We start from the raw sequence: 10,754 nt of genomic DNA, 5'->3' as shown, positions 1-10,754 counted from the left end.
GGGGGAGAATACACCAGACCAGTGGTTCTTTGTGTTGTAATATTCAAAATGAATTCAAGACCACCCAGTACCTTCCCCCTTCGAAAAAGACTTTCCAAACTGTACTTGCAGGCCAAGTGCAGAGCCAGATAAGGAAGCTGGCTGACTAAACAAATGTAAAAACATAGTTTTGGTGGTCAAAATGATTAAATTTGCAACTACCAAAACAATACTAGCTGTTCTCAGAGAAGTAACCATAACAAGATTAGCAATTCTCCTGACCCCTGCCCCACACTGAATTCTGACAAAGACCACAAACCACCCTGACCTTGTTGCGAGAATTTCCCTGACGTTAATAGCTGTATGTTAATGTACTATTACTTTGCTGACCAAATCATAATAACCCGCAATGGGGGCAAGCAAAGTAGTCACTAGTTCATAGGGTTACTTAGTCACTATACAAACCAACCAATGCCTGAAAGGGTTACTTGCTACACCAATAAGAACCCTGTTGCTCAAATCTGCCCCATGCAAAGGTATAAAAAATGTGATCTTTCTTTGTTCTGGGTCTCTCCTCTGGCCTGCGTGCTGAGAGGGGTGTCCCCAACATGTTGGATCAATAAAAATCCTCATGCGGTTTGCAGCGATGGCAGCGGTCTCTGTGGTCTTTCTGAGTAAGGGTCTTTTGACTGACTACAACAGTGTGTGTTCTTAAAACCAGCAACATCAATTTCCCCACCCGGGGGTTTATTATAAATACAGATTCTCCAGCTCTTCACCAGCTAGCTTACTGAAGGAGTCAGGAATCCTAGGTGCGAGGCATAGCAACCTGCCAATGAGCTCTGGTTCTAAGAAGCAGTGCACCAGGTCAGTGTGCTTCCGAACATCTGATGAAGAGACTTTAATTAGAGCATTTCTTCTCCAAACACAAACAGCGCCTTGGGGGTTTTAACCTCTAAGGAAAGTGCTTACATTGGTATTGGGAACGTGCAGTTGGCAGCAGCAGACCAGCTGCTGTTCTGCACACAGATGTTTTTGCTGGGATATAAAAACAATCCGGCAGAGCGCGGGGCCCCAGCCCCCAGGCTTGGGGGGCTAACAACGTGTACATTTTCCATGCCCCTGGAGAACAGCAAGCCTCAGAGGAGTAAAAAGAGACTTCCTGTCCCTTTGTAGTTATCAAAAATAAAAAATAAAATTAAAAAATCATAAGGCGAGACTTCAAAGCTCAAAAGGGTTCCCACCATCCTTAATAAAGAAAATCCATCCAGCCCCACCCTGACCCCAGACAGAGAGAGTCATCCCTGGGGAAGCATTAAGTCAATCACTGTGGTACCCTTTGGGGCAAAATTAGTAACAGGAACTGTGTTTGAAGGATCTTGGTAGTGAGGCTTTCCCTGCGACAGGCAGAGGAAATAGTGGAAACAAGACGCAGGCTGCGGGGTGTCTGGAAGCAGCAGGCATTAGGGCTGCTAGTCAGTGCAGTTGGATTGACGGGAGTGGGAGTCTACATCTGGGCCTAAGGGTGTGTCTAAGGATGGGAAATGCCTTTTGTTACAGAAGGTGGCCCGCCTCCTCCTCTCATCTCCCTGCCAAGACCTCAAATATAATTGTTTCCCCCTGAAAATGCCCATCTCGGAACCCTGGCTGTGCCCCAAGGGAGGATGTTCCCACTGGAATGGCAAAAGTGAGGACATACTGCTGCCAGCCTTGTCTATGCTCTAGACAGAGGTCAAATGTCAACTTTCTGCCAGGTCCAGCCGGGATGTGAGGGCGGTGGAGGCAACAACCAAGGAACCATTCCTTCGGATGGAAGTCCGATGGCAGAGAGAAGCTGATGTTTGACTTTTCCAGTAGAGCCCTTGGAAGTTCCATGAATCAATCTGGGAAGGATGCAGGTTAAGTGGGAAGCAGAAGTCCTCGATCACGTGATGGGGGAAAAGTTGAAAAGGCTGGGTTACACCCTTAGGAAACCTCTTTGTTTCTTGGCTCCCTGCAGGGGCATGCACACTAGCGAATGCTCAATCCCTTAATTATTCATTTGATCACACAAGAAGGAATGAGAGGAAAAATACTTTTATTTTTCACCAAGCGCAGGTAGGAGTTGGGTGTTTCTCTTTCCTATCTTGATGAATAGTTGGGGTTGGGGTGGGGCTTGTTTTGTTTTTCTTGGCTTTTGTGTATATACGTTTCTGGTTGGTGGGCTTGGCTTCTTGTTGTTTTGATGATGTTTTGGTTTTTCTTTCTTTCTTATTTTTTTTTCCAGCAGGTGCTAGTCACAGAAAACAGCTAGGATGAAAGAATGTATTTTTTGGTAAAAAGGCTTCCATGAGCATGTGTGACTTGTGAATTATACCACAATGGTTGCAGAAAGACTGGATACAAAGACTTAGATGGGCGCTTAGGCTGATAGTCCAGAGTTTCCACTCTTCTAGGGGAGCTGAGTTTGGTTTCCAAGGGACACATCTGCCTGTAACTCCAGCTCGGGAGGCGGGGGTGGGGGGGATCCAATGTTCTCTTCCAGTCTCTTAGGGTACTGCACCCATGTACACACACACACACACTTAAAAATAAAAATAAAAACTTTATTTTTAAACAACCCAAGAGGTTGATAGGGCTGGAGATATGACTCACTGGCTGCTCTTCCAGAGGGCTAAGGTTTAATTCCAACATCTATATGATAGCTCATAATCACCTGCAACTCCATCTCCAGGATACCCAATACCTCCTTCTAACCTCTGCGGGCACTTGCACTCTCATGCACATACAAGCATATGTAATTGAAAATAAAATAGAAAAAAGTAATAGCATCATAGATAATATTTTGGTATTTGTCTTATAATGCCCAAAATTAACCTGTAAGCCTTACCTGCCCAGAAACCCAGTAACTTCCTGCAATGCTGGGAATTGTAGTTCTTAGGAAATAGCAAAGCATCATGGGAAAGTACAGTGACCTATAGGTTTGCCCTTATAAGCCCCTGCAACACATGGCTCAGGCCATTCTCAGGTAGGAAGTTCTGTGAAATGGTCCCAACTAAAGTCCATCCCTTGGTCAATATCTAATATTTAATAAAGGTTGCTTTAAATTTGGTCCAAAATGTTGGAGTTTTTTTTCCCCCCGGAATATCCCAGAATTAACAGTCTCCCAAATCAACATGTAAACTGTAAAAGACACTTAGTGGAGGGAAGAGAACACTCTTGTCAGGTGTCTGTTCTCCACCTTTTCTGTTGGTGAGGGCCAGGTTTCTGCAGGCTTGCAGGCCACCTCTGACTCACTCCCGGTGGTGGCAGCTGCTGCTTTTCATCATTTTCTTCTTTGGCAGTTCCATACCTGTATATAATGAATTGTAGTAGTCTTATCCTTCTCTTTCTCCCACTTGAAACCCTTAGTCTCAACGAAGAGCCCCTCCTTCTTTCATGACTTCTTTTGTGTGTGACTTACTCAATCTAAGGTAAGTTGCCTGCCTGAGCGTGGGTGGGAGCTTATTTCCTGGAGCATGGGTAACTTGTGTCACTGCAGAGGATGATAGCTACTCCCTTGGCAAGCATTAACTTCCGTTAGTCCTGAAGGGAGGGGTGGGACCTCAGGGGACCCTCCCACACACTTGATGAATGCCCAGTCGCCTGCAGCTCTAGTTCAGGTCACCACATGAAGACAACAGCTATGTCAAGCCCAGAATGGCTTTTACATTCTTTCTGTCTCCTCTTCCCTGAGCATTGGAGAGAGTGATAGAGTTGTCCCATTTAGGGCTAATTATGACTCCAGCCTTCTTAATCGCAAATCAAATGTGATTACTACACTCTTCCTGGGTCTGTCTCCTCAGACCCTTTCTTGATGTCTGCCCAAGGACCATCAACTTCACAATGGAGAAAGAAAAAGGCTACCTCCAATAACACTGCTGACAGATCAGTCCATGGTCTTCCAAGTGAGGATCACAGTGGTTTCTACTAAGGGTTTTGCTCTAATCCTAATATTTCTGACTACAGGCATGGGTCTTCCCTTGCGGGGAATGAGAGGTGTGCTGGGGTTCACCTCATCTACATCCATCCCCATCACTCAGGTGGTACTGGTTTTGAAGGGGTGAAGGGAACATAAAGAGCAGCTGAGGCTTGGCACTATGAGAGGCCATGGAAGGCCATTGGTGAAGATGCAGCCTCAGTTGCAGTTGACAGCCCAGGACTGAAGGGGTCATGAAAAGAAGTTGAGGCTTGGCACCATGAAGAGAACCTATGAGAGGCTATTGGTGAAGACTCATTGCAGCAGAAGGCCCCAGAGTATTGGAGATTCCAGTACCATGGGATGATCACCAAGAACAGCAGCAACAGTGGAGTGGATCACTCTGAACTTAGAGTGCCACCGAGGGCAGAGCTGGAGAAGCGACACCAGTCCTTTGGAGAATCCCAGAAGATCATGTGTGGATCCCAGACATTGAAACAAGAAGCTGTAATATTGAATTTGCCTTGGAGCCCCCAAGATGTTTGAGATGACAGAGCCATGGACTATCTGCTGAGGAAATCTGCTAACAGGGAGTGGAACCAGCCCAAGAGAAAGAAGTTTGTTGCAGTCAACAAAGATAAAAAAGAAGTTGGAGATCTGAAGAGAGTTTTGACATCAGACATGAAGATCCAAAGTTTGGAGTTTACCCATTTGGTTTCCTGTCTTGCTTTGGAGATTACAGTTAAGTGATTGAGTGAATCTCAGTAGAGACCTTGAACTTTGGACTTAAAAGATTAAGTTAAAACATTGTTGAGACTGCTACAGACTATGAGGACTTTGGAAGTTGGACTAAATGAATTTTGCATTATGTTAGGTTTAGTTATGTCCCATATGTTTGAACAAGCCTCTGGGGTTCAGAGAGTGGAATGTGATGATTTCTATATGCTCGGGCTAGGGAGTGGCACTACTAGGAGTGTGGCCTTATTGGATTTTTATTGATCCAACATGTTGGGGACTCCCCTCTCAGCACACAGGCCAGAGGAGAGACCCAGAACAAAGAAAGAACACACTTTTTATACCTTTGCAAGGGGCAGATTTGAGCAACAGGGTTCTCATTGGTGCTTCTGTCCATCCCTCCTTGCCCTCATTAAGTTTCATCCACAGGTAAAGGAACCCAAGCTGGGCCCACTACCAAATGCACTTCTTCAATTTTACATTCTGGGACAGGAGAGAGGATCATTGGTTGAGCCTACCTACTCTGTGGACACATTGTAATCCTGAAACTGTTCTGAGCTTCCATTCATGGCCAAGTGTGCTCCCAGTATAACAGGGGGTTCATATTGATACTTTGAATCTGTGTATGATTCTGTGTCAGGTTGACCTTGACTCCAATGAACTTGACATGTTTGGAACCAAACATTCCCATAACATATGGCTAACTGAGTTGGTGATTGAAGATTGCTTCAAGGAAGTGTCAGGGAATTGTTACCTGTTAAGTCACCATGGTTTTGAAGAAATCTTTTTTTTTCCAGGACACCTGATCACTTCATCATTGGGTTCTGTATTTGAAAACTGGACTAGCTCTGAACCTGGGTGACAGAACACAGTGTGGAGAAACCTTGCCTCTAGGATCTTGCTCATACACTCTTGGTTCCTTTTGCTCTGGTGTGTGCAATGGTTTTATTGTCTCTTGCCATCTCTTTTCTCCCTAACGCTAGGAAGCTGTGTTGACAATTGCCATTGTTATCTTGGAGTCAGATCTCCTGATTGTTCTTTTGCACTTGACCTTCTGTTTTGGTAAATGCTGTCACCTGGCATCTAAGTTTGAAATGGAACTCCTGCTGCTGTTAATTTGGGATCTTCCTATCTGTGTCACAATCCACTGGCAATCTCCACAATGACATCTCTGATTAGAAATGACTTCAGGAGCTATTTACTGCTGAACTTCTTAATTATACCGGAACTCATCGTATCTGTCCATATCTCAATGCTTTGCGTAATAGCATCATAATAGCAATTATTAAATAAGACTCTAGCTGTATGTCATATCCCACTGTCTTTTATTGCCCAGAAAGCATCCATAGCAATGACAATAATGCATTTCCACTTTTACTTTGGGGGAGGCTGCTTCTATCCCCCACATAGGCTCTAAATCATCTATCATGATTCTATTCATGCCAGCCACAGCTTTATCCTATCTTGATAGATGTTAACTCCTGTATCCAAGGAGACTCTGCCTCAAGAAACAGGTCCTCCATCATCTAACTTAGAATAATGCCACCTTTGAGGCAAAACTTACACAATCCAGTCCCACTTATGGTAACGGCTAGGACCTGATGCTCCTTTTGGTCTATACCTTCTTCCATTACCAGACCAAGCTCAGTCCTCTGCCAGGTTGTGGTGATATATTCTTAGGGTTTAGCCTGGTGACCAGGAGAGAATCTGGTAAAGCAGGCATGTTTTCCTAACTCATGGAGCACTGTAAGGTTTTTGCGGTAGGTTGAATGTAAAATATCTCCCACACAGGCATTTGAACACATGGTCCCCTGATGGTAGAATTGTTTGGAGAGGCGATGGGAGTGTGGGGCTATAACTTTCCTGGAGGAAGTGCATCACTAAGAACAGGCCTTGAGCTTTACCCAACTTCCAATTTGTTCTCTCTGTTTCATGTTTGCCATTGGCCTTTGCGCTTCCTGCTCAGCTCCCATACCTATCTCCAGCCATCTCTTTTTGCCATGATGAACTCTTATCTCTCTGGAACTATAACCCAGTAAAACCCTTCCTTCTACAAATTGCCTTTGTCATGGTGTTTTCTCACAGCCACAGAGAGGTAACTAATACAGTCCTGATACATCAAAAGAGCACTGGTGTTTAACAGGAAGGAGTATGTCTTTTCTGGAAGCTTACAGCATAGAATTAAAAAAAAAAACAACTTTGGATCCAATACTATTAATTCAATTCAATTTTATTGTTTTTGCCATAATCCACTCCTGCCATATGTGTCAAATTCCATTGTTTCCTAACCTGGGTGAGGACATTGGCCCAACGACCTATGACATGGCCTCACTTCAGGTCTTAACCCTTCATTGTTGTTCCACCATTCTTACTATTAAGTCATAGGCCACAATTTCTCAGGCCTCGGGTTGCAAAAGCCAAGAGCATCTTTATAAGCTACCAGAGAGGCCCCTGCCTTTCACAATGAGCTATTAACCTTTAATTAATTGCTCATGTCCTCTTATTGTCTAGTTAATAATTTAGGCATAATTATAGGCTTAATATCTACCCTATAATTTCTTTATGATTAGGGTAATTTTCCTCCATATTTCTCAGACACCTAGAACATGACATCCACTGGACTATTCTCATCTATAACATGCTTTTCTGGTCATTTCTGGTTCAAGGCCTAATCAGTACTCTGCTATCTGGTGGCAGGTGGAGCTCCTCAACGCCCACTGGGGAAGTGATCTGGCTCCCAAGTCCACCAGGCTGTTCAAGTCATGGATGGCACCAGTTTTCACAGGCTGAGTGATTAGAAAACAGACTCTGGGACAGCTGTGTACCTAAGAGTCATCTGGGCATTGCTCTTACAATCCCTGTAGAAGACAAGAGCTCAGGTATGCAATCCCCATTAAGCTTCAGCTGATTCTTTGGCAAAAAGAATCCACTTAGGGCTATGAAGAATTGGTGTGTGTGTGTGTGTGTGTGTGTGTGTGTGTGTGTATGTGTGTGTGTGTGTGTGGTGTGTGTGCTTACCTACCCATGTGCATGTACAGGAAAGAGGATGATATCACAATGTCTTCCCCATTAAGCTTCAGCTGATTCTTTGGCAAAAAGAATCCACTTAGGGCTATGAAGAATTGGTGTGTGGTGTGTGTGTGTGTGTGGTGTGTGCTTACCTACCCATGTGCATGTACAGGAAAGAGGATGATATCACAATGTCTTCCTCAATTTCTTTCTTCCTTATTTTTTTTTGACGTTTCTCACTAAACTTGGAACTCATCGCTTCAACTAGATTAACCCACCAGAAGTCCCCGGGATTCACTTCTTCACCCTTCACACCCTGGCTTGCAGAAACAAGATGCCACGTTTGACTTTATGTGGTTGCTGAGAACATGAATTTTGGGTCCTAGGGTTTACAAATGAAGCACTTTACACATTGACCATGTCCCTAGCCATGTGACTGGCTTCTTTACCTTCAAGATAACTACTCACCAGCTATATTTTAATCTGGCAAGGGGACTTGAATTTGAATGACATGACTCTAGTTAAATAGTTTTGATGAGGAGTGACAACTGAAGGCTCTTAGGTGCTAAAGGGAGACTTAGGTGTTGTGTTCCATCCCCACCCCTCTTGACTATGTAGAGCGATACAATGACTAACACAGGCTGTACACTTTAGAAGACAAACTTCAGACAATTCCCCATCAAAAGGATGTATACCCTGAGTATGGGTTTTTGGTTTGGGAGACTATGTATGCTAAGATGAATGTAGCTTGATGAGTTGGGAAGACACTGCATATGAGATGAGCCATGGTGAAGACTGCATTAAAGACAGGGGCAGACTTGATCTTTCCTTTCTCGGTTGCTAAATGACTGAAAAAGCCTTTTAACCCCATAGACCTTCTGCTCATCTAAACAGAGTGGAGGTTGGCACTATCTAAGACATATAAAGAACCCTCAAAACTCAGTGATTAAAATATTAGAATAGGAAACTTAGAAAAGACAGATCTGCCACTAAAGAGGCTATAAAGATAACAAAGTAGTATATGAAAAGAGGAACAACGGCATAAGCCATCATAGAAACACTCAATAAACCTACAGTACGATACACTAAGGAGTTGAGGTGTCACTCAGGAGTTAGGGGCACAGAGGACTCTGCCAGAGGACTTGAGTTCACTTCCCATCTCATGTGGTTCGCAATTACCTATAACTCCAGCTCCAAAGGTGAGGATGGCCTTCCACACACACACACACACATGCGCGCACACACACACACACACACACACACACGCACACACACACACACAAATGCTCATGTGCACACACAAACACATACTCACATATATAAATAAAATAGAGATCTTACACTACTATCAGAATGGTTTAAAAAATTTAAGGACATCAACAAACACTGGCAAGGATGTCAGACTCATACGCAGCTACTGAGAATGTAAAATGGGACAATCAGTCTAAAAACTGCATTGATATCTCTAGGAAATCAAACATATGCCTGCCATGTGACCCAGAAAACATTTTCTTAAGGCATTTATCCAAGATAAGTGAAAATGCACAAAAATCTACATATACATTTTCATATATGTTGATTTTCAATAACTAGAAATAACCCAAGCATCCCACAACAAGCAAGCAATTAGACAAACTGCCAAATCCACATTCAGAAATACTACTCACCAATAGCAATGAGAACAGTGTCGGTCTACACAACAACTCAGGTGGATATCAAGAGAATCATGCTGGGGAGGGAAATTTCAAACTTCCGTATGGTGTTTGATAAAATTTATTCAACATTCTTAAAATTAGTCAAAGTATAAATCTGGAGACATATTATTGCTGGTCACAGGTGGGGAGGAGGGACAGGTGGCAGTTGGTTCTAAAAGGTATCACAAGAGGCCACTGATGGGACTTGTCTAAGTTTAACTATGGTGGCATGTCTTGATTTTCTGTTTCTATGATAAACACCATTACCAAACGCAATTTGTAGAGGAAAGGGTTTATTTCATCTGACAGGATACAGATTGAAAGCAGGAGCTTAAAGCAGAAACCACAGAGGGATGTCCTTCAGTGGTTTGCTCCTTGTTCAGCTAGCTTTCTTAGACAACCTAAGACCTCCTAGGGGAGATGCTACCCGTAGTAAACTGGACAGTGCTACTGATTTATCAATCAAGAGAAGGTACCACATACATCCCCATAGGCAACCTGATGGAGGCCATCCCTTAACCGGCAGGTTCTTTCTTCCCAAGTGTATCTCATAGAGAGGTACACGAGTCTCTCCACATAACAAAGTTACAGACAGAGTGGCACAGGCCTAAAATCTCAACTACGCAGGTGACAGAGGCAGAAGGATTGCAAGTTTCAGGTATGCCTGTGTTACAGATTGGGATCAAGGCTACCTTGGGCAACTTAAGTCAAATGTAAACAGAAGGCTGGGAATACATCTCAGTGGTAGAGCACTGGCATAGCCTGTGTAGGTCAGTTTCTAGTATGGCAAGCAATCAATAAATAGCTGAAAATATGCATCTCTGAGCACAGGGCAAAACTATGAAACCTGAATATGACTAGTAGAGTCTGTCAATTTTCTGGTTGTGAAATGGTGTTGTGGTTATGCAATCTGTTGCCAACTAATAAAAACTGGTATGCATATGAATTTATAATACTACTATTATTAGTAGTATTAGTATTTATGTGTGCACAATGAGTAGAGTGCCTACAGAGATGAGAAGAAGCAAGTAGATCTCCCAGAGCTAGATTAGCAGGCCATTGTGAACTGCCCATCATAGGTGCTGGGAACCTGATTTAGCCAGGCTTCTCTGAAGGTACAGAACTGATAGAGTGAATGTGTGTGTGTGTGTGTGTGTGTGTGTGTGTGTGTGTGTGTGTGTATTTATGCATTTATTACGCTGGCTTACAGGATATGGTCCGAGTAGTTCAACAATGGCAGTCTCATGATGGAAAGACCAAGATCTAAACTGGTAGCTGTTCAGTCCACAAGGCTGGGTGTCTCAGCAGTCCTCACCTAGCTCGGGAGTCCTGGAGGATTCCTGGAGAGAAGATGGTTTTCTATCTTTGTTGGGATTCTGAATAGTGAAGGAATGCCTGAG

The 10,754-nt window shown here is 43.6% G+C and overlaps 1 long non-coding RNA gene across 1 annotated transcript in view; it reads left to right on the top strand.

The window, feature by feature from the left end:
* Positions 1–1,557: 1,557 nt before the first annotated feature.
* The window catches only part of LOC110284345, an 11,654-nt gene continuing 2,457 nt past the window's right edge, over positions 1,558–10,754 (top strand). Inside the window, exons 1-5 of the long non-coding RNA XR_002376922.1 lie at positions 1,558–2,076; positions 3,370–3,431; positions 5,081–5,226; positions 5,449–5,581; positions 7,349–7,530. This is a non-coding gene — a long non-coding RNA (uncharacterized LOC110284345). The remainder of the gene's footprint in view (positions 2,077–3,369; positions 3,432–5,080; positions 5,227–5,448; positions 5,582–7,348; positions 7,531–10,754) is intronic.

The sequence above is a fragment of the Mus caroli genome, chromosome 17 (genome assembly GCF_900094665.2).
Source record: "Mus caroli chromosome 17, CAROLI_EIJ_v1.1, whole genome shotgun sequence".
Classification (NCBI taxonomy): domain Eukaryota; kingdom Metazoa; phylum Chordata; class Mammalia; order Rodentia; family Muridae; genus Mus; species Mus caroli.
The sequence above is the reverse complement of the archived record's forward strand: the minus strand, read 5'-3'. Positions and strand labels throughout refer to the sequence as shown.